This window comes from Micromesistius poutassou (assembly GCF_964030765.1).
Source record: "Micromesistius poutassou genome assembly, chromosome: 18".
In the NCBI taxonomy this organism is placed as follows: Eukaryota; Metazoa; Chordata; class Actinopteri; order Gadiformes; family Gadidae; genus Micromesistius; species Micromesistius poutassou.
The window spans coordinates 14586349-14605057 of NC_140288.1; the positions used below are offsets into that span (position 1 = coordinate 14586349).

Consider the following 18709-nt stretch of genomic DNA (forward strand, 5'->3'; position numbering starts at 1 on the left):
CTATCTTGCGCCCGGTGCAATTGACTTTCTACACCGACGCATGTGTCGTTGCTAGCTTGCACCCGGCGCAAAGCTGATTTTCCCCCGCAGCAACCAGGCGCCACTACACTTGCGCCTGGAGAGGCGTGTCGGCGAAAAGCAGGGGCGGTGTTCCGGCGCGAATGATACTTGGTGCTATTTTAGTGAAAATGCGTCAATGCAATTGCACCACTGACCGAAAAATACCTGGTCTCTGGCGGATGGCGCAGTTGTTGTTGCTATTTTGACGTGCCATGGCAGGTCGGAACTACCACATAGCCTACGCTTACACACACGTAGGCTATACACAGCACAAACATGCTAACTATTAACTATTATTTAATGATTGTGGAAACATTTTTTTTCAATAGGGCTGCATGAATGAACATGAATGAAGTATAGTAGGCTATGGCATGCATTAAAATAATAATAATAACAATAATACATTCGAGCAAACTATATTCCAGGCTTCCAAAACAAAATCTAATTTTAGGGTAAATGGTTGGTCATTTAAGTTTTAAGTTTAAATTTACATGACGAATCAGTGTTTCTGAAGTTGGAGAAGAAAACGCTATTCCATGTGTGAATTATGCCTATTATTTGGCCATAAACTGAGCCATTTGAAGTTTGAAATTCATGTGGTCATACATCTGTCTCAGCGGAGAATGCAAACGCGCTGTCAAACTATCAACTTGCCAAGTCAAATGCGCTGGGTCTTAAAGGGGATGGCAGGTGGAACGCTCATTGGTTTATTGCACGTTACGCCCAAAACACACCTACAGGTTTCAGCCCAACCCATTTTAGATTTGCGCCGGGCGCAATGCTGATTTATCCCGCCGTCATAATAGCAACAGCGCCGTAGAACCGCCCACAAAGTACTTTGACTTTGCGCCTTGACGTCTGCGTTTTAGACCGTCTAACTAGGGCCCATAGTGTTTTTAGAAACATGTCATTAAGGACCAGTTAGAGGGAGGGCTTTCCTGGGCCGCTTTACCTATAGTTTGCTGCAGCAGATGACTTAAACAAGCTGGAAATGAAGAGTGTTATCTCCCTTCCCTTTTTCAGGGCTTCTAATGAGCACTCCTGCACATGCTTCATATGATGTACCCTGCACTGTCGCCTTCCTCTCCACCTCTTCTTTTGTCCCCTTCGCTGGCCATCCCTAGTCCCTAGCCTTGTTCTCAGCACGTCTGGCTCCTCCTTTGCTATTTACCTATCAGTGGGTTTGCTTCTGTCATGTGTCCTGGTATATGTCATCTCTGAGGCCTTACTGTATTGTTTAGTGCCCCTTGCACTGTTGTCTGGTTTAATACTACTGTAGTCTTTGCTGTGCTATGTATTGCCTGTTCATGTGTTTTGTTGCCTCATATGTATCTGCTGCTGCTGCCTTGTTTTTTTGTCTCTCCATGTTCTGTCTGACCTGGCAACGGCCTGGCAAGAGGCGAAAGACATATGGGAATGGTGGCTGGGATTCAAAGAATATTCAAATGGAATTGTAAAAAAAATAATAAATTGGGGATCGAATCAGGTGTGTTTTTGCGGGGAGTTGACCAATGTGGGGGTTAACCAATACCTAGATTACACCTATGGATGCCAATTAATATAGTAATGATATGAATTGCAAATCATTGAATTATCTCAAAGAAATCAGGCAAAGAAAGTAGCAGGTGTACATACTGAAATTCAGAAATATAGCCAGTAAACATTCCTATATAATAATAATAATTCCAAATAAAATGTGAATATTGTGTTTAAGATATGGAAAAGTCAGTAAAAAAAACATAAAACAACATTTCAACTGTCATGACAACTAAAATAAATAGTTCGACACTGCCTTGTTTATATATAATTATGCAATAGTCGCCCACGTCCGACTTCGAACTCTACACAACGAAACATGTAGCCTACTACAATATCCAATTCCTAATTGAACAATAATACACATCTTCTGTAGACCCAGGGGGAAACCTCGTGGATCGGGTGTTTCCAACCTGTTTACCAGCCTCGGTAGTATGAAAGAAAAGACGCCCACACCAGGTGCAGTACCCGCCCTATGAGGACAATATCACACACTGCACGCCTTACACGCTCATGTCTTCAACATGTGTCTCCACACGTCGTGACACTGTCTGATAGGACATCCCTTGGAGCCTGACAATCGATATATTAGGAAGTAACAAGTGTTTTACACCATGTATTCGTATAGAAATATGTGCGATGCAGCATATGACGTGTCGTGTCGACTGTGTATCTATTGTATACGCCCAATGCCGATACTTTTCCTAGTCATACATGCATTCATTTTCGATTAGTTAATGTCACTTGTTTACGATCCCTGCTGGAATGTGAAGCTAGCTAGCTTACTCATTAGCGATATAGCATAACAGGTTTACGTCGGATCATTAGAAAGCTCGTCACTCACGAGTATAACATGAAACAAACAAACATACGCAGATGACAATGTGACAACTTAACGAAAGGCTTACTTGAGGCTTGGTCTATAAAGGAGATGTTTTCTGAGTTAAAGCGACGTAGCGGTTCGGGCAGCTTCTCCACCGACAGCCCCGTTAGGTTCACGGAGACTGATCCGCTCCCATCCCAGGCTCTGTGTGAGGAGCTGCTACAATAGAGCAGGCTGCAGTCTCAGGACCGCAGTCCTGGGACCGCATGTATAGGACTCCACTTTTCCTTGGATGGGGGAATAGATGAAGGAACCTCATGATGAGCAGCTCGAGAATAATTCATGAAAACAGGTTGAAACACAACACGTAGCAAAACTAAAAAAAAAAAAAAAAAAAATACCTTTACTTACCCTAACCAAAATCCTAAACGTAACCACCTCGAACCGCCCGTTCCAATACCTACATTTAACCATCTCTGAGCTAATACCTAAATGAATCATCACTAACCTACCAAAACTTAACCATCTCTAATGTAATACCTAAACTTAACCGCATCAAACCTACTACCTAAACTCAACTATTTCTTACCAAACATCTCAACTTGAACATCTCTATCCCATACCTAAACAGAACTTAACAATTTCTATCATAACACATAAACTTAATACAATTTCTAACCCGACACAACAGTTCCTAGAAATGCGGTCCTAGGAGTGTGGTGCTGAAACTGCAGCCTCGGCTATTGCAGGAACGTGTTATTTGGCTCCAGCCTCCCATCCTGGCCGATCCCTGCCCAGACGGTCTGACGCAGGCCTAAGCTTCACAACATCGCTTTGTTATTTTCCAAAGATCCCTTTTGAATTATCCTGTAAGTTAAAAAAAAAACTGTCAAAAGTTACGAGGAATTTTTAAAAGAATAATCTTTTGTGATCTTTTTTTTTTTTTTTTTTCTGCTGTAGGCCTATTTAGTTTTATACTTTTTTGACCATGTTATAATAACGTGTAATATTGATTGGCAGGATCAAATTAATCTTTGTTATTAATTGATAGTGGCATAACAAAGTCAATACAGCAGTTATATATTAATATGTATTAATCACACTCCATAAATCAACTCCTTTAATACCTCAATTACCCATAATCACAACATTTCTCCTGATTGGGGACTGAGTGGATAAAGCTCTAAACCCATGTAACGGAAATGGATATACCTCCTTTCAAAGCATCTTCGGATGTCCCCCCCTCTCTCTCACCAGTAAAGTCCATTTAAAGCCCCCTACTCCAGTCAATTAAAGTCGTTCTGTCATGAGATGAGAACTCCTGGGAAGGAGGTTAGGATTTTGAAAGTGACTTTCTTAAAATGACCCTTTACAACAAAGATGGAATAAACTGTGCATATGAAATATCGGATTTATTCTATTTTATGAATGTCATTCCAACTGAAACGAACGTTTCAATCACCGTTTAAAGCCTACGTTTTTGGAGGCTTAGACAAAATAACTTGTTGCTCTGATATTAAAGCAGCAGTTTATGCCGTTTACATTTTCAGAGAAAGAAATCATAGGTTTATGTCTGATTGTCAACATTTTTATCCAGATATCTGTGTCATCCGTTTTGAGGAACGGGGCGTTTGTTTTGGCTGTGGTCACCATAATCATAGACATCTTATAAGTAGACGCAGCATCGACCGCTACTGCCTACTGGCGCTGACGAGACGCGGGGCCGCCATCTTGGAGTGGTGATCCGCTCCACTCAGTGTGATTCATTTGGCAGGAGCAATGAACTGTCAGCGCATTTAATTAATCTTACCTCACTGAATACCACTGATTTTCACGCGGTTTTTTGTAATACGTGTAGCTATGATAAAGGACACATGTTTTGGCGTGTTTTATTATTCATAGTTGGCTTAACAGTAATAGAATATTCTTATATGCTATAAGTGACCAGACGTCCGAGATCAAAACTGGGAATATAATCCCCGAGAAGGGGAAAAAAACGGTCAGCTATTTTTAAGTAGAAGAAACAATATGATTAGGTTATATATACATATACGTATATCCTACATAAACAATGTATGAATACATTAGATATCTTAGGGACTTATAGACTATCTCTGTTGCTGCAGCAGCAGAGTTTATTCTGTCTTGACACTTTGTATTGATATTTTGTATTACATTCTTCCCTTAAATTATGTTTAGAGTGATTGTTTTATATGTATTTTTTATGTATGTCGCTTTGGATAAAAGTGTCTGCCAAATACTTAAAACATAAACACCTGAAAGTTTTTATATCAGCTAAAACCACCAATCTGTTTCACTGGATTCAGAATAAAACCAAATTCTGTCTTACCCAACAATGTTAGTATTTCAATATTGTTACTTGAACGACTTATTCATGGTTCCAATTATACTGTTAAGAAAGTATTGTCTTATACTTTGCCTAAAATTAGACAATAGAACATTTCCTTACAAAGACGAATGGGGCCGGGGAACTAAGTTTTAACTTAATATTTGCCTTGTAGAATTCAGCAAGATTAAAAGTGCAAATATATCAATAAAAATTGGGAATTATACACAAGTTAACATTCAATTCAATTTTATTTATAGAGCGCCATTTATAGAGCGAGGTTTGTATACATGATAAATGAATAGGTTAGTTAGATGTAGAGAATAGAACATGGTGTTTAGAGCCACCTGGGGTGTATGTTACAAAGAGGTGGGATGGTTACCTTACCAGTATGATAATGCATGAATCCCATTTAGTGTCAGAAAGTTCAAAAAGTCTAGTGTAGGGATGAATTGTCATAGGGCAGTAGTGGATCGCTAGGCAGCGCAGGCCAGGAATCCGGTCAAGGGGACAGCAACAGGCGATGGTAGGGCAGTCATAGGGATGGGACTTCAGGTGCGATGAGGGCCAAATACAAGGATGGCTAATGACTGGTAATGGTTTACTTCACAAGTGAGGTAAGGGGGAAGAGAGATATATATAGAGTGGGTTAGTATTGCTATACGTTTCATGATGGTTAGTATTAATAAGTGTATCAATGGTACTATATAGTGTTACACTATAGAGAGAAAAGGCAAGAAATGTTACATATTGATAATATGATTTATCAAGTCTCAGTTCATAGCCGGGTGAACACCTAGTAGTTCAACAGTGATCCCAAAAAATACCCCATTCCAGTTGTCAGGTAAGTGTGGCAGGACCTTTTCCTGTTTATCACACATTTCACGAAGGTGGGCTACACAAAATTGGGTTGGAAAGTTAGACTAGCTATACTGTATAGCCACTGTCCATCTGATTGTCTAGTTAGCTAATATCATACGTGCTTTTACTGGCTTGATATTCACTGCTATGGTTAAGGTTAGGTTTAGGGTTAGGGATAAGGGTGAGGATTAGGGTAAGGTTGGGGGTGAGGGTAAGGGAGGCGGGCGGTTAGGGTATAGGGGAGGGGAGAGGTTAGGGTTAGAGGGGGGGGGGGGGGGGGTATGAGTAAAGGAGGGGGGAGGACAGGTGAGGGGGAGGTAAGGGTGTATGGGGGGAGGACAGAGGTCAGGGTATAGAGGGGGAGGTTAGGGTATAGGGGAGGGAGGTTGGGAGAGGATATGGGAGGGGGGAGGTTAGGATATAGGGGAGAGGTAACCTTACCTCATTAGGGTAACATGCATGTGTATAATAAAAATTACCATACAACAAGCCACACAACCAGGTCATTTTAAATGATTTTATATCATAAAACATCAGTATACATTTCAACATCTGTGCGCACAGTGAAACAATTCTGGGATGTGATTTAAAAAAAACAATGGTTCATCGTGAGACCATCTGACCCTAACTCTGTCCCTAACACTGAACCATGAGGAACCCGCGAAGGAACCCTTGAGAAACAAGGAACCCTTGACAACCCGTGACTTAAGTCACGTCCTGCGAGGTAGAAGTTGCATCTGAAGACTCCACCGTCCAGCTCCGACGAGGCGCCGTCAGTGGGTCACTGAAATGTTGCAAGAGGAAAAACACAAATCGTTAGCCTCGTAGCATAATCTATGTTGCTAGCCATAGGCCAACAATGTTAATGAGGCTACCAATGTCGATTACACTATGAGGCTACCCATGTCGATACGCTATGAGGCTACCATGTTGATTACACTATGGGGCTACCAATGTCAATTATGCTACAATATCAATTATACTATGAGGCTAATGCTATAGATAACTCTATGAGGCTAGCGATGTTGATTATGCTATGAGGCTAACAATACCCATTATGCTATGAAGCTAACGATATCCATTATGCTAGGAGGCTAACGATGTCCAGCTAGGCGGCTAACCAGATTCCGGGTCTCCCTCCAGATAGGTGGCTCCTCCTCCATAATTTTGTCCATGATTTTTTTAGTTTATATAATTGGTGTTGAAGAAAATACTTTTGTTTTGAGAATTCTACACTAGAAACAGTGGTAGTAGTTTATTATTCTTTGGACACCTTGTTTAAATCATTCTGAATCAAATCAAATTTTAAACTTCAACATGAAACATGCACACACTTGGGAATTTGTAATTCAGGAATATAGTAAAACATTCTGTGAATTTAACAGCATAGCTTTGGTGGTGAAACGATGTAAAAAAAACCTGTTGGTATTAACCTTCCAAAGACTTGAGCAGTCCCATCGTAGTCCTCGTCTCGCTCCTGGTGGGTCGTCAGCTTAATCTGTTCACAATACAAACACACATTAAAAGGGTGCTGTTACATTACCAAGTGTGACCAGCTGTTACGTTTTAGTGTCCACCTTGATGTACGCTGGATAAACTATAGTAGTAGCAGCTGATGTGACCTTAATTACTTCAAATCACAGCTTTGGCTAAAATTCACAGAATGAAAAATCTGAAGGAAAAACTAATGAAGACCCTCTACGATCGTTTGAAATAATTAAAAAGAACCTCCAGGTGTAAAGTGTTTGGTTATGGTTACCCTCCGGTCCACAGCCTCCGGTCCAGCCTGGTGCCCCATTCCTGGTCCAGGGGGAACTGGATACCCTCTGGTCCAGCCTGGTGCCCCATTCCTGGTCCAGGGGGATCTGGATACCCTCTGGTCCAGCCTGGTGCCCCATTCCTGGTCCAGGGGGATCTGGATACCCTCTGGTCCAGCCTGGTGCCCCATTCCTGGTCCAGGGGGATCTGGATACCCTCTGGTCCAGCCTGGTGCCCCATTCCTGGTCCAGGGGGATCTGGATACCCTCTGGTCCAGCCTGGTGCCCCATTCCTGGTCCAGGGGGATCTGGATACCCTCTGGTCCAGCCTGGTACGCCATGCCTGGTCTAGGGGATCTAGTTACCCTACATTATAATTAAGTGCGAGAAAAGCACTAGACACATCCACATAATTATTATTATTATTATTATTATTATTATTATCCACCCTGGTGACCCATACCTGGTCCAGTGGGATCTGGTCACCTGCTGGTCCACCCTGGTCCAGGAGATCCTGTGAAGTCAGACAGCATCTTTATAGACCTGTGCACATCGCGGTCTCGAATCTAACTACCAACCCCCCCCGCAGGAGTCCCTTACCTTGAGCTTGAACGACGATGGAGATCTTTGGGTGCTTTGGTCGTCTTGTTGCAAAATACAGCCAACAGACTTACCTTGAGAAGATCTAGTAGTTTGTTGCTGTTGGTTCATGTACAAATAATTGACTATACATTTCATATCCCCCCCATTTAGCAAATAATTCCCACCCATAAACAAGGCTGACAACAGTACAAAATAACAAACTGTTCTCATGCCTTTTGTCTACTTCCTTACTACTCTCTAAAACATCGCATGCACATCGCATGAGTGTTGCCTTACTGATCAGGGTGTGATCTGAGTGACCAGAGATGCATGCTGGGATACTGTGCCATCTGACGCCTACAGTTCTGTAGAGGTTCCCCCTCAGGAGAAACCAAGTTTTCAAAAGGCTGTCGTGACATCAGTTACATGACCTGGAACGTCCGTCAAGACCGTGACAGGGACTCCCCAAGGAGAAACGCTAAAGGGTAGGCTGTGAGGCTCCCCCTCTCGGCGACTAGAATACAACCCAGCTCTTACAGGAGAGAATCATGGCGCACATTTCAACGTTCCTCTTCATAGACCTTGAAGCCCCAGTGAGGCTTTCTTCACCTCTTCTGAAGAAGAGCACAACTGCAGCTCGACAGGGACGCTAGTTGGGATGTTTCCAAGATGGTTTCCGATTCAGCCCGAGAAATACTTGGATCTCAGGGCAGGAGTACAGGAGATCCAGAGGGCTTGCCAGCAGTCCATGTTGAGGTTAGGTAGGGAAGCCACGTTGCAGAATGTTTCATCTTCCATCTTCAGTTAGTTGGTTGGTTTCTCATCCGATTCTGTCCATTCGGAATGCCGTTAGTCCATCATCCATTGTACCAAGTAGCCATTGTCGCTTCCCATTGTTTGCATGATTCAGTCACACTACAGTCCAAGCTGCATGACACTCAAGTCATCCTGTCCAGTATGTAGGTCGAATTGAGATCCAGATTCTAGATCGCTCCAGGCTCTTGCTGTATTGAACACCCACTTTGTTATCCTCTTTGATTTAGGCCACAGACTTGAGTCATCAGAAACATCCAACCAAATGACACTCAAAAGGGTGTTTCAGGAAGAGTAGCATCCTCCTATAGCTGAAAATTAAAATGTTCAGGTAATACAAGCCAAGTAGAAAAATTTCCCCTCACACATGTGGTGCCCAGTACCAGGTTAAAGATTGCCCCTCACACTTAGTGCCCCATGCCAGGGCAACGATTGCCCCTCACATGAAGTAGTGCCCCATGACATGCAAAGATTGACCAGTACCAGGTTAAAGATCACACCTCTTTATTTTCAGTTATTAGATTGTGTATTTACACAAACAATGACAATACTCAAAGGAATACAAAGCCAAACGAGAGGAGAGACGAGTGGAGGGTTTGTAGGTCTTTGAGAGACCAGTGGAGGGTTTGTAGGTCTTTGAGAGAGGAGACCAGTGGAGGTTTTGACAGAGACCAGCGGTGGCTTTGTAGGTCTTTGAGAGACGAGACCAGTGGAGGGTTTGACGGAGAGACCAGCGCTGGGTTTGTAGGTCTTTGAGAGACCAGTGGAGGGTTTGACGGAGAGACCAGTGCTGGGTTTGACGGAAAGACCAGTGGAGGTTTTGTAGGTCTTTGAGAGACCAGTGGTGGGTTTTTAGGTCCTTGCGAGAGGAGAGACCAGCGGAGGTTTTGACAGAGAGAACAGCGCTGGGTTTGTAGGTCTTTGAGAGACGAGATACCAGTGCTGGGTTTGTAGGTCTTTGAGAGACGAGATACCAGTGCTGGGTTTGTAGGTCTTTGAGAGACGAGATACCAGTGCTGGGTTTGTAGGTCTTTGAGAGACGAGATACCAGTGCTGGGTTTGTAGGTCTTTGCGCCCTGCCCTTCACAAAGAAAAGAGAACTCTTCCCGGGGCTCCCGCCAGCTTCTCCGGGGTCGTTTGCGTTACCACACTGGACGCCTCGCGGCGCCTATCTCCGCCTCTCCAGATTTGGGAATCTGAACCCGACTCCCTTTCGATCGACCGGGGGCGACGGAGGCCATCGCCCCGCAGAGACGAGAGACCAGTGGAGGGTTTGTAGGTCTTTGAGAGGAGAAACCAGTGGTGGGTTTGTAGGTCTTTGAGAGGAGAAACCAGTGGAGGGTTTGACGGAGAGACCAGTGGTGGGGGGGCTAGGGCTTCAAAGCGTACGGAGGGAAACGTTGGAACGTGCTCCGTGGTTCTCAGGTGCAGGAACCAGGTTGGGTTCTAGTTGCTGAGAGGGACAGCCCTCACATCTCGCCCCCTGGTGTGTCTCCTTGAGGAGTCCCTGTCGCCATCCTGAAGGACGTTCCAGTTCATGTAACTGACGTGACGACGGCCTCTTAAACACTAGGTTCCCCTGAGGGGGAACGTCTACACAACTGAAGGCCTCAAACAGCGCAGAACCCTAGAATGCATCTCTGGTCAGTCAGTCACACACCCTTATCAGTAGGACAACACACATGGGATGTGATGCAATGATGAGGAATGTAGTAGGAAAGTGGACGGATAGAGTATCTTCTAGGGACGAATGAGAGGCATGAGAACGGGGGGGGGGGGGAAGAGAGAGAGAGCCAGAGAGGGCCAGAGAGGGGGGGGGGGCCTACGTGGGGTGGGGCAGGGCCTACGTGGGGCGGGGCAGGGCCTACGTGGGGCGGGGCGGGGCCTACGTGGGGCGGGGCCTACGTGGGGCGGGGCAGGGCCTACGTGGGGCGGGGCAGGGCCTACGTGGGGCGGGGCAGGGCCTACGTGGGGCGGGGCGGGGCCTACGTGGGGCGGGGCCTACGTGGGGCGGGGCGGGGCCTACGTGGGGCGGGGCAGGGCCTACGTGGGGCGGGGCAGGGCCTACGTGGGGCGGGGCAGGGCCTACGTGGGGCGAGGCCTGAGAACCGGTTCAAACTAAACGCTGTCAGCCCACAGCATTAAAAGAAAATGTTGTGACTTACAGTTCAGTTTCTTCTTCGTGGTTCGATCGTGATACTCACATAATCAGTTTCTTATTCTTGAACTGTGAAGGAGAGCAACGAGATTAGTTGTACGGCTTGTGTGTGTGTGTGTGTGTGTGTGTGTCCAATAAATCCAAATAGTTATTGAAATAAGTTATTTTTCCCATCTAACTACGACGGTAACCGAGTGCGGAGTCATTGTGTGACGTCATGGCCCCGCCCCCCTACGTCTTCCGCCGCCAACTCCGTCATGGAGTCATTGATAAATATCTGCAGCCGCGTCACCCGGCGAAAAATATCAATTAACTCAATTAAAAACAGCTTACGACGACATACATCCAGAACTACTATTATTCAACTTATCAAGTAGGCCTAGAGTAAAAAACAATTAAGATAAATTATAAATATGTCCTACTCACAGCAGGTCCGGATGTAGCGGGCCGCTTTACTTCAAAAAGTGTTCGTTAATTAACCCGACGGTCAACCTGGAAAACAAAAGGACCAGACGGATCATTAGTTACTTTGATAACTTCAACCGGACGTTTCTAACCATGTTTCGGTTAAACTACTAAAATAACGTCAATATTAACCGTGTAATGGAGACGGCTCAGCGTCTTTTTCAATCTAACCTGTGGTGGAGCCAACAGCTGACGGGAGCAGCAGCAGCACAGTGAGGCTCAATGGAGACGCAGCGTGATCCGCACCGAGACCCGCGAAATAATCAGCGGAACTACATGCAGGTGTGCGCCGCCATAGATGTGTGTGTGTGTGTGTGTGTGTGTGTGTGTGTGTGTGTGTGTGTGTGTGTGTGTGTGTGTGTGTGTGTGTGTGTGTGTGTGTGTGTGTGTGTGTGTGTGTGTGTGTGTGTGTGTGTGTGTGTGTGTGTGTGTGTGTGTGTGTGTGTGTGTGTGTGTGTGTGTGTGTGTGTGTGTGTGTGTGTGTGTGTGTGTGTGTGTGTGTGTGTGTGTGTGTGTGTGTGTGTGTGTGTGTTGAGCGGGGGTGGGAGTGGGTGGGTGGGTGGGTTTGGGTTACAAACTGTGGGTGTGTGTTTGGGTTTGTGTGTTTAAAAGGTGAACGATATGTGGATGAGTGGGAATAAATGGTATATATTATGTGGATGTGTGAGTGTGGTTTAAAACCATATGGAGTAGAGGAATACTGTTACTACCAGGAATTGTATGCTGATTGAAGTATGAAATGACACCGTATGATGGTGTATTTCCTTTTGATGAAAATAATAAAAATAATAAAAAAATAAATGCCTAATGTGTAACATAACTAATTAACTATAACTGTATTGATACAATTACTATTATAGAACATAAAAAAATAGAACACAACGTACTTAACTTAAATATGCAAATTACAACATTTGGGCAAATTATGCAACTATGAAAGTCTTTATAGTTGCGTTTGTTTACTCACAAAATAGAAATGCTATAACGGCATAAAAAATAATAAAATCAATCAGCTCAGATATTTATTGTCAAAGTGATGAAGTTATCAAAACGTACAGAAATCCAAATGACACTAAATGTTTCAAATGACATTAATAAAATAATACATTATATTGTTACTTTAATATTCTTATATTGTATATTTGAACAGTCTTCCAATATATTAGTCAAACATTTACATGTATTAAATCTATATCTGTACATATTTTATACAAACAAAAACAAGTCTATTGGAAAAATAATACATACATTAGATATCTATATATCTTAGGAACTTATAGACTGTATCTCTGTTGCTGCAGCAGCAGAGTTTATTCTGTCTTGACACTTTATATTGATATTTTGTATTACATTCTTCCCTTAAATTATTATGTTTACAGTGATTGTTTTATATGTATTTTTTATGCATGTCGCTTTGGATAAAAGCGTCTGCCAAATACTTAAACATAAATAAACACCTGAAAGTTTTTATATCAGCTAAAACCACCAATCTGTTTCACTGGATTCAGAATAAAACCAAATTCTGTCTTACCCAACAATGTTAGTATTTGAATATTGTTACTTGAACAACTTATTCATGGTTCCAATTATACTGTTAAGAAAGTATTGTCTTATACTTTGCCTAAAATTAGACAAAATAGAACATTTCCTTACAAAGACGAATGGGGCCAGGGAACTAAATTTTAACTTAATATAAATAAAATGCAAATATATCAATAAAAATTGGGAATTATACACAAGTTAACATTCAATTCAATTTTATTTATAGAGCGCCAAGACATTACACGTCTCACGGCGCTTTACAGAGTATTGAACATTCAGAGAGAGTAACAGGGGCGAAGATAAACTCCCTAGAACTGGAGATACATATAGGAAGAAACCTCGAGCAGATCCACGACCCGAGGGCCTGACCCATCTGCCTAGGGTCAGTTACAGGGCAGTGAGGTTTGTATACATGATAAATGAATAGGTTAGTTAGGTGTAGAGAATAGAACATGGTGTTTAGAGCCACCTGGGGTGTATGTTACAAAGAGGTGGGATGGTTACCTAACCAGTATGATAATGCATGAATCCCATTTAGTGTCAGAAATTTCAAATAGTCTAGTGTAGGGATGAATTGTCATAGGGATTAGGAATTGTCATAGGGCAGTAGTGGATCGCTAGGCAGCGCAGGCCAGGAATCCGGTCAAGGGGACAGCAACAGGCGATGGTAGGGCAGTCATAGGGATGGGACTTCAGGTGCAATGAGGGCCAAATACAAGGATGGCTAATGACTGGTAATGGTTTACTTCACAAGTGAGGTAAGGGGGAAGAGAGATATATATAGAGTGGGTTAGTATTGCTATACGTTTCATGACGGTTAGTATTAATAAGTGTATCAATGGTACTATATAGTGTTACACTATAGCGAGAAAAGGCAAGATATGTTATATATTGATAATATGATTTATCAAGTCTCAGTTCATAGCCGGGTGAACACCTAGTAGTTCAACAGTAATCCCAAAAATTACCCCATTCCAGTTGTCAGGTAAGTGTGGCAGGACCTTTTCCTGTTTATCACACATTTCACGAAGGTGGGCTACACAAAATTGGGTTGGAAAGCTAGACTAGCTATACTGTATAGCCACTGTCCATCTGATTGTCTAGTTAGCTAACATATATTACCCCCCCCCCCCCCCCTACACAATCTGGACTGTGGTCCTAACTTTCACCCCTGTTGGCTTTTACAATCTTTATCTTCATCATTTATTTCAACTTAATCTTATTCAAGTAATTTTTTCATTTAAAGACCGGGTAAACCAAATTCAGTATTTTTCTTCTTATCATATTAATTAGGCCTTAAATGTGTCCCTCAAAACATGTAAAAAATATTTTTCCCATTCATCATTTCCTTGAGGAGCTAGGCCTCAGAGAATGTTCTGTGTGCAGGTTTAAAATGGGCGGGTCTACATCGAGGACCGCGTTACGTAAAGCGGTCTTACTCACATAAACCCGCCCCCTGCTGCCCTCTAGGTATAAATACATTAACCGCGCACTAGCATTCTGTGGTTTCACCCGTCTATGGTTTTACCGCTCACGAGTCTGATTTGAATTGTCAGTTTGCAGCTAGCTTGCCCGTTGGACCTCTCCGGTGATGGGCGTGGTTTCCTGGCCTGCAGCGCACACGCCCCCACCGTCCTGAGCCAGGGATTACTGCTCATTTTTCATCAACTTTGAAGCATAATTTTATATACTTCGCGATTTTTTTAGTCCTTCAAATTTTGCAGGGTGGTTAATAATATATTTTCCTGTGGTATTATAAACTCAAAACCCATAATTATTTTTGGTTTACCCGGTCTTTAATTGACAAGCAATTCAATTATGGTCATACTCTTATTTGCTAGCGGCTACGATTTCAGTACTATTGAAGATCTTTGCTCCTTCTCAACTCTGTGGTAATATTTTTTTCACAAAATACAACCAATAGTACGTTAATGTTAAATCTTACTTGTGAAAAGTAATCCCCTGATTCCTATTTTCGGCGGTCCGCTCATTTGAGCAGGAACACCAGCCCGGCCTCCTTGTTCTCTTCTGTAGACGCGACCTGTCAGCTGTCAGTTCAGGCTGCTCATCACCGCTCCAAGACGGCGGCCCAATTTCTCGCGTCACAGCAGCCAATGCTGCGTCTACTTATAAGATGTCTATGACCGTAATCGCTGATTTGAGTCTGTCCCCCCCAAACAACGCGAGTAGGGCCCATCATTTCAAGCCGGTTGGTATAAAACTTTCGGGGAAAGCTAAATCGTGTGTTTTTGCCAACGCATACATAAGGATTAAACCACCCCTGGATGCCCTTTTATTAGACAATAATGTATGACTCATACTTATACCAGTTATATACTTTGATTAGAGATGTTACTTCAATCTATTGGGTTTTATAGACAAAATGTAAATTTGCACCAGTGTGGCACGTGAATGCTTTTACACATTGGCATGTATAACTTAACTATAACCATTTAGCTAAAAAGAAGAGGTGCAACACTTTAAAAGAATGCACACCCTTTAACATTGACGTATCAAGTATTCACTGCCGGCATCACACTGGCTGGCAAGCTGGTCTGACGAAGCAACATCTACACCGGTAGCTCTGTGCCTCCTTACAAGATGTGTCTTCAGGATTTTGGCGTATAGAGCCGTCACATCAAAGTCACATTTAGGGCAGTGCAGCACCTTCACGCAGCACCCTAGCAGCTACCAGGCGAGATACAGCAGGTCTGGGGCGCAGGTCAGGGGGGTCCGACAGAAGGACCAGTGGGCACAACCAAAGGGGCAGGGGGTCCAATGGGAGGACCATCGGGTCCGTCAGAAAGGGCAGGGGGCACAACAGAAGGGTCTGGGGGCACAACAGAAGGGTCTGGGGGTCCAACAGGAGGACCAGGGGGTCCAAGAGATGTGCTGGGGGGCACAACAGCTGAGGCAGGGCACTCTTCAGGCGAGATGTGGCTCTTGGCGGCTGGGTGGTGATGCCTCTTAATGTGACTGGTGTAGTCACACCTTCTAACAATGCATTTGTGGCAACTGTGACAGTGATAATGGGGTTTGTCATGGCAGCTATGGTGACATTTATACACCTTGAAACCTGAAATGAGCAAAGGAGGAATATCAATTACAGCATATTAGTTTCCACAACTAAACAAACAGTCTTAGGCTATATCTATTTCAGAGAGGTACCAATGAGATTTACAAGAAGAAACACTTACACCCATGAACAACTGTCCATGTTAAATGATTCTGGAGGTGTCCCACTGCCTCGTGCGCAGCCTTGAATTGTACTCTTTCAGTTGGGCAAAGAGGGCAATGATAATTAGGGCACTTCTTACAGAGGTACACCTCAAGTGCATTGTCCAAATGCCTCACAGAGTCATGAACCTACAGAAATGGCAGAAATAAATTATCTTTAAGTAAACATTTAATAACCTACAGTATAGTCCAAACTACCATAGTCAAAACGATATAGTCCACTACCAATAACCTGGATGAGACTACCAAGATCTGGATGTATTGACTCATGGCTGAGCGCATTATATTTTTAGAAACGTCATTTGTAATTTCGGCTCATACTGGTAGAACATTAGATAACAATGTCCGAGAAAAAATTCTGAGGTTTAAACTGTTTGACCCTACTGTACCGTTTTTTCGGCGTACAGCCTTACATCAAATTTAGGGCGGTGCTCCACAAACTTCCCTCTGGCAGCTACCAAGCCCGATGGAGCAGGTCTTGGGTGCGGGTCAGGGGGTCCCACAGAAGGGTTGGGGGGTACAAATGCAAGACCAGGGGGTCCAACAGAAGGACTGGGGGGCACAACAGCTGAGGCAGGGCACTTTTCAGGTGAGCCAGGGTGCTTGGCGGCTGGACTAGGATGCCTCTTAATGTGACTGGTGTAGTCACACCTTCTAACAATGAATTTGTGGCAACTGTGACAGTGATAATGGGGTTTGTCATGGCAGCTTAGGTGACATTTATACACTTTGAAACCTGTAAAAGAGTAAAGGAGGAATATCACGTACAATGTATTGGTTTTCCACAACTACAACTACTACTATAACAATATCAGAGCTACTGTTAACATATTCTGCAATTGCAAACTGCAATTTTAATTGTCAGAAGTCAACAAGAAACAACATACACAAGCACATAACCAAGTCTTATGCTACACTTTTCAGCAGACTTGCAGTTTTTTCTTTTAAATAACCAACATTTTAAACAGAAGAAAGGTAATAATGAACGAGAGTTACAAAATACCTCAAAACAAAAACATCTCGGCATATGACAATAATAACTTACACCCATGAACAACTGTCCATGTTAAATGATTCTGGAGGTGTCCCACTGCCTCGTGCGCAGCCTTGAATTGTACTCTTTCAGTTGGGCAAAGAGGGCAATGATAATTAGGGCACTTCTTACAGAGGTACACCTCAAGTGCATTGTCCAAATGCCTCACAGAGTCATGAACCTGCAGAAATGGCAGAAATGGATGATCTTTATGCAGCATGAGGCAAAATGTAAACATCTGAATAACCTACAGTATAGTCCAAAAGTCTGAGTCCACTACCAATAACTGCTTTAACTTCATAGTTGATGAAAAATTATTGTTTTATGGAGCTCGCTATGGCTACTAACCTGCCGGCTCTCTGCCATGTTGGTCATCCAAGTTGCACGTAAATCTATTGAGAGAAATTGCATGATCGCGTCAATTTTATTTTATTTGTGTATCGGTAGTGCATCATCCGGTAACATACACTTCTCAAATTAACCGAACTAGGGTAAATTACCTTAGCTCGGTTCTTCCACGCCTCAGTTCTTGTCACGCTGTTTGGGTTTCTATTTAGAGGCAGCCGGTTAACCAATCAGATGTGGGAACGAACAAGGCCCTCCCACTTGCGGCTGTGTAGCTACACACTTGCAGATATCCGCCCACTGACGGCTAGGTTCGGTGTCCAGAGCCCGGCCTCACACATCAGACTAGATATGAATCTAAAGACTAGCTATTTTGCAACTGTAAATTATTGTAAACTATTATTCGGTCGTTGTTGGTTTCCGGCCCGGGCTCTGTGTCGTCTCCCCCCGGGTTTCGCAGATCCCAGACGCGCTCTAACGTCATCACTTTGTTATTTTCCCTCATTAATCATCCAAGATGGAAAAGAAAACAGTCAAAGGTTTCTCGGACTTTTTAAATATGTAAATTAGGAGGATTAGGAGATCACATTGTCCCCCAGGGTGCAATTATTCCGCAGTAGAACAGTTAGGAACTTTATATAACTTATTGTAGGATACCAACACTTCGATAGTGATTCAAATATCCTCTAACAATGAAACCCTAAGAACTAACTAACTTGAAACGTAGCCTTACCTTAGAATGACAGTTACATGGCCTGAGGTTTCATTTTTCATTTTTTTTTCTGGATTAAAATTGTTCACTGGGCCTCAATTCTCTGCTTTTTTCCTAGAACATCTCAAAAATGTATATTGTTATTTATGATTTCCATTTCTGGTGACAAATTCCATTAGAAAGAAATGCCTTAATGACTCTGAATTCTTCATTCCTTTATTTATAGGCCTAATATACACACTTAAAATGACATTATGACAAAGCAATTGACACATTCAGCTTGTCCAATACACAGATCCATTACCTAATTTCCATTAACTTACAATAATTATTTTCTTGATAAAATGGGTAGAGCTCACCATTCGTTTATTACACTCACGTTTGAGATAACATTTGTAATAATGGGGGGTCATATAATGAAAAATCCCCAAGTGGTAT

At 43.1% G+C, this 18709-nt stretch overlaps 1 long non-coding RNA gene across 1 annotated transcript; it reads right to left on the reverse strand.

Annotated features, from left to right (window-relative positions):
• Positions 1-6036: 6036 nt before the first annotated feature.
• LOC311362982 lies at positions 6037-7497 on the reverse strand. Its single transcript, XR_014638895.1, has 3 exons — positions 7387-7497; positions 7061-7125; positions 6037-6411 (listed from the first exon to the last, which is right to left on the reverse strand). It is a non-coding gene; the product is annotated as an uncharacterized lncRNA (long non-coding RNA).
• Between the last annotated feature and the right edge of the window lie 11212 nt (positions 7498-18709).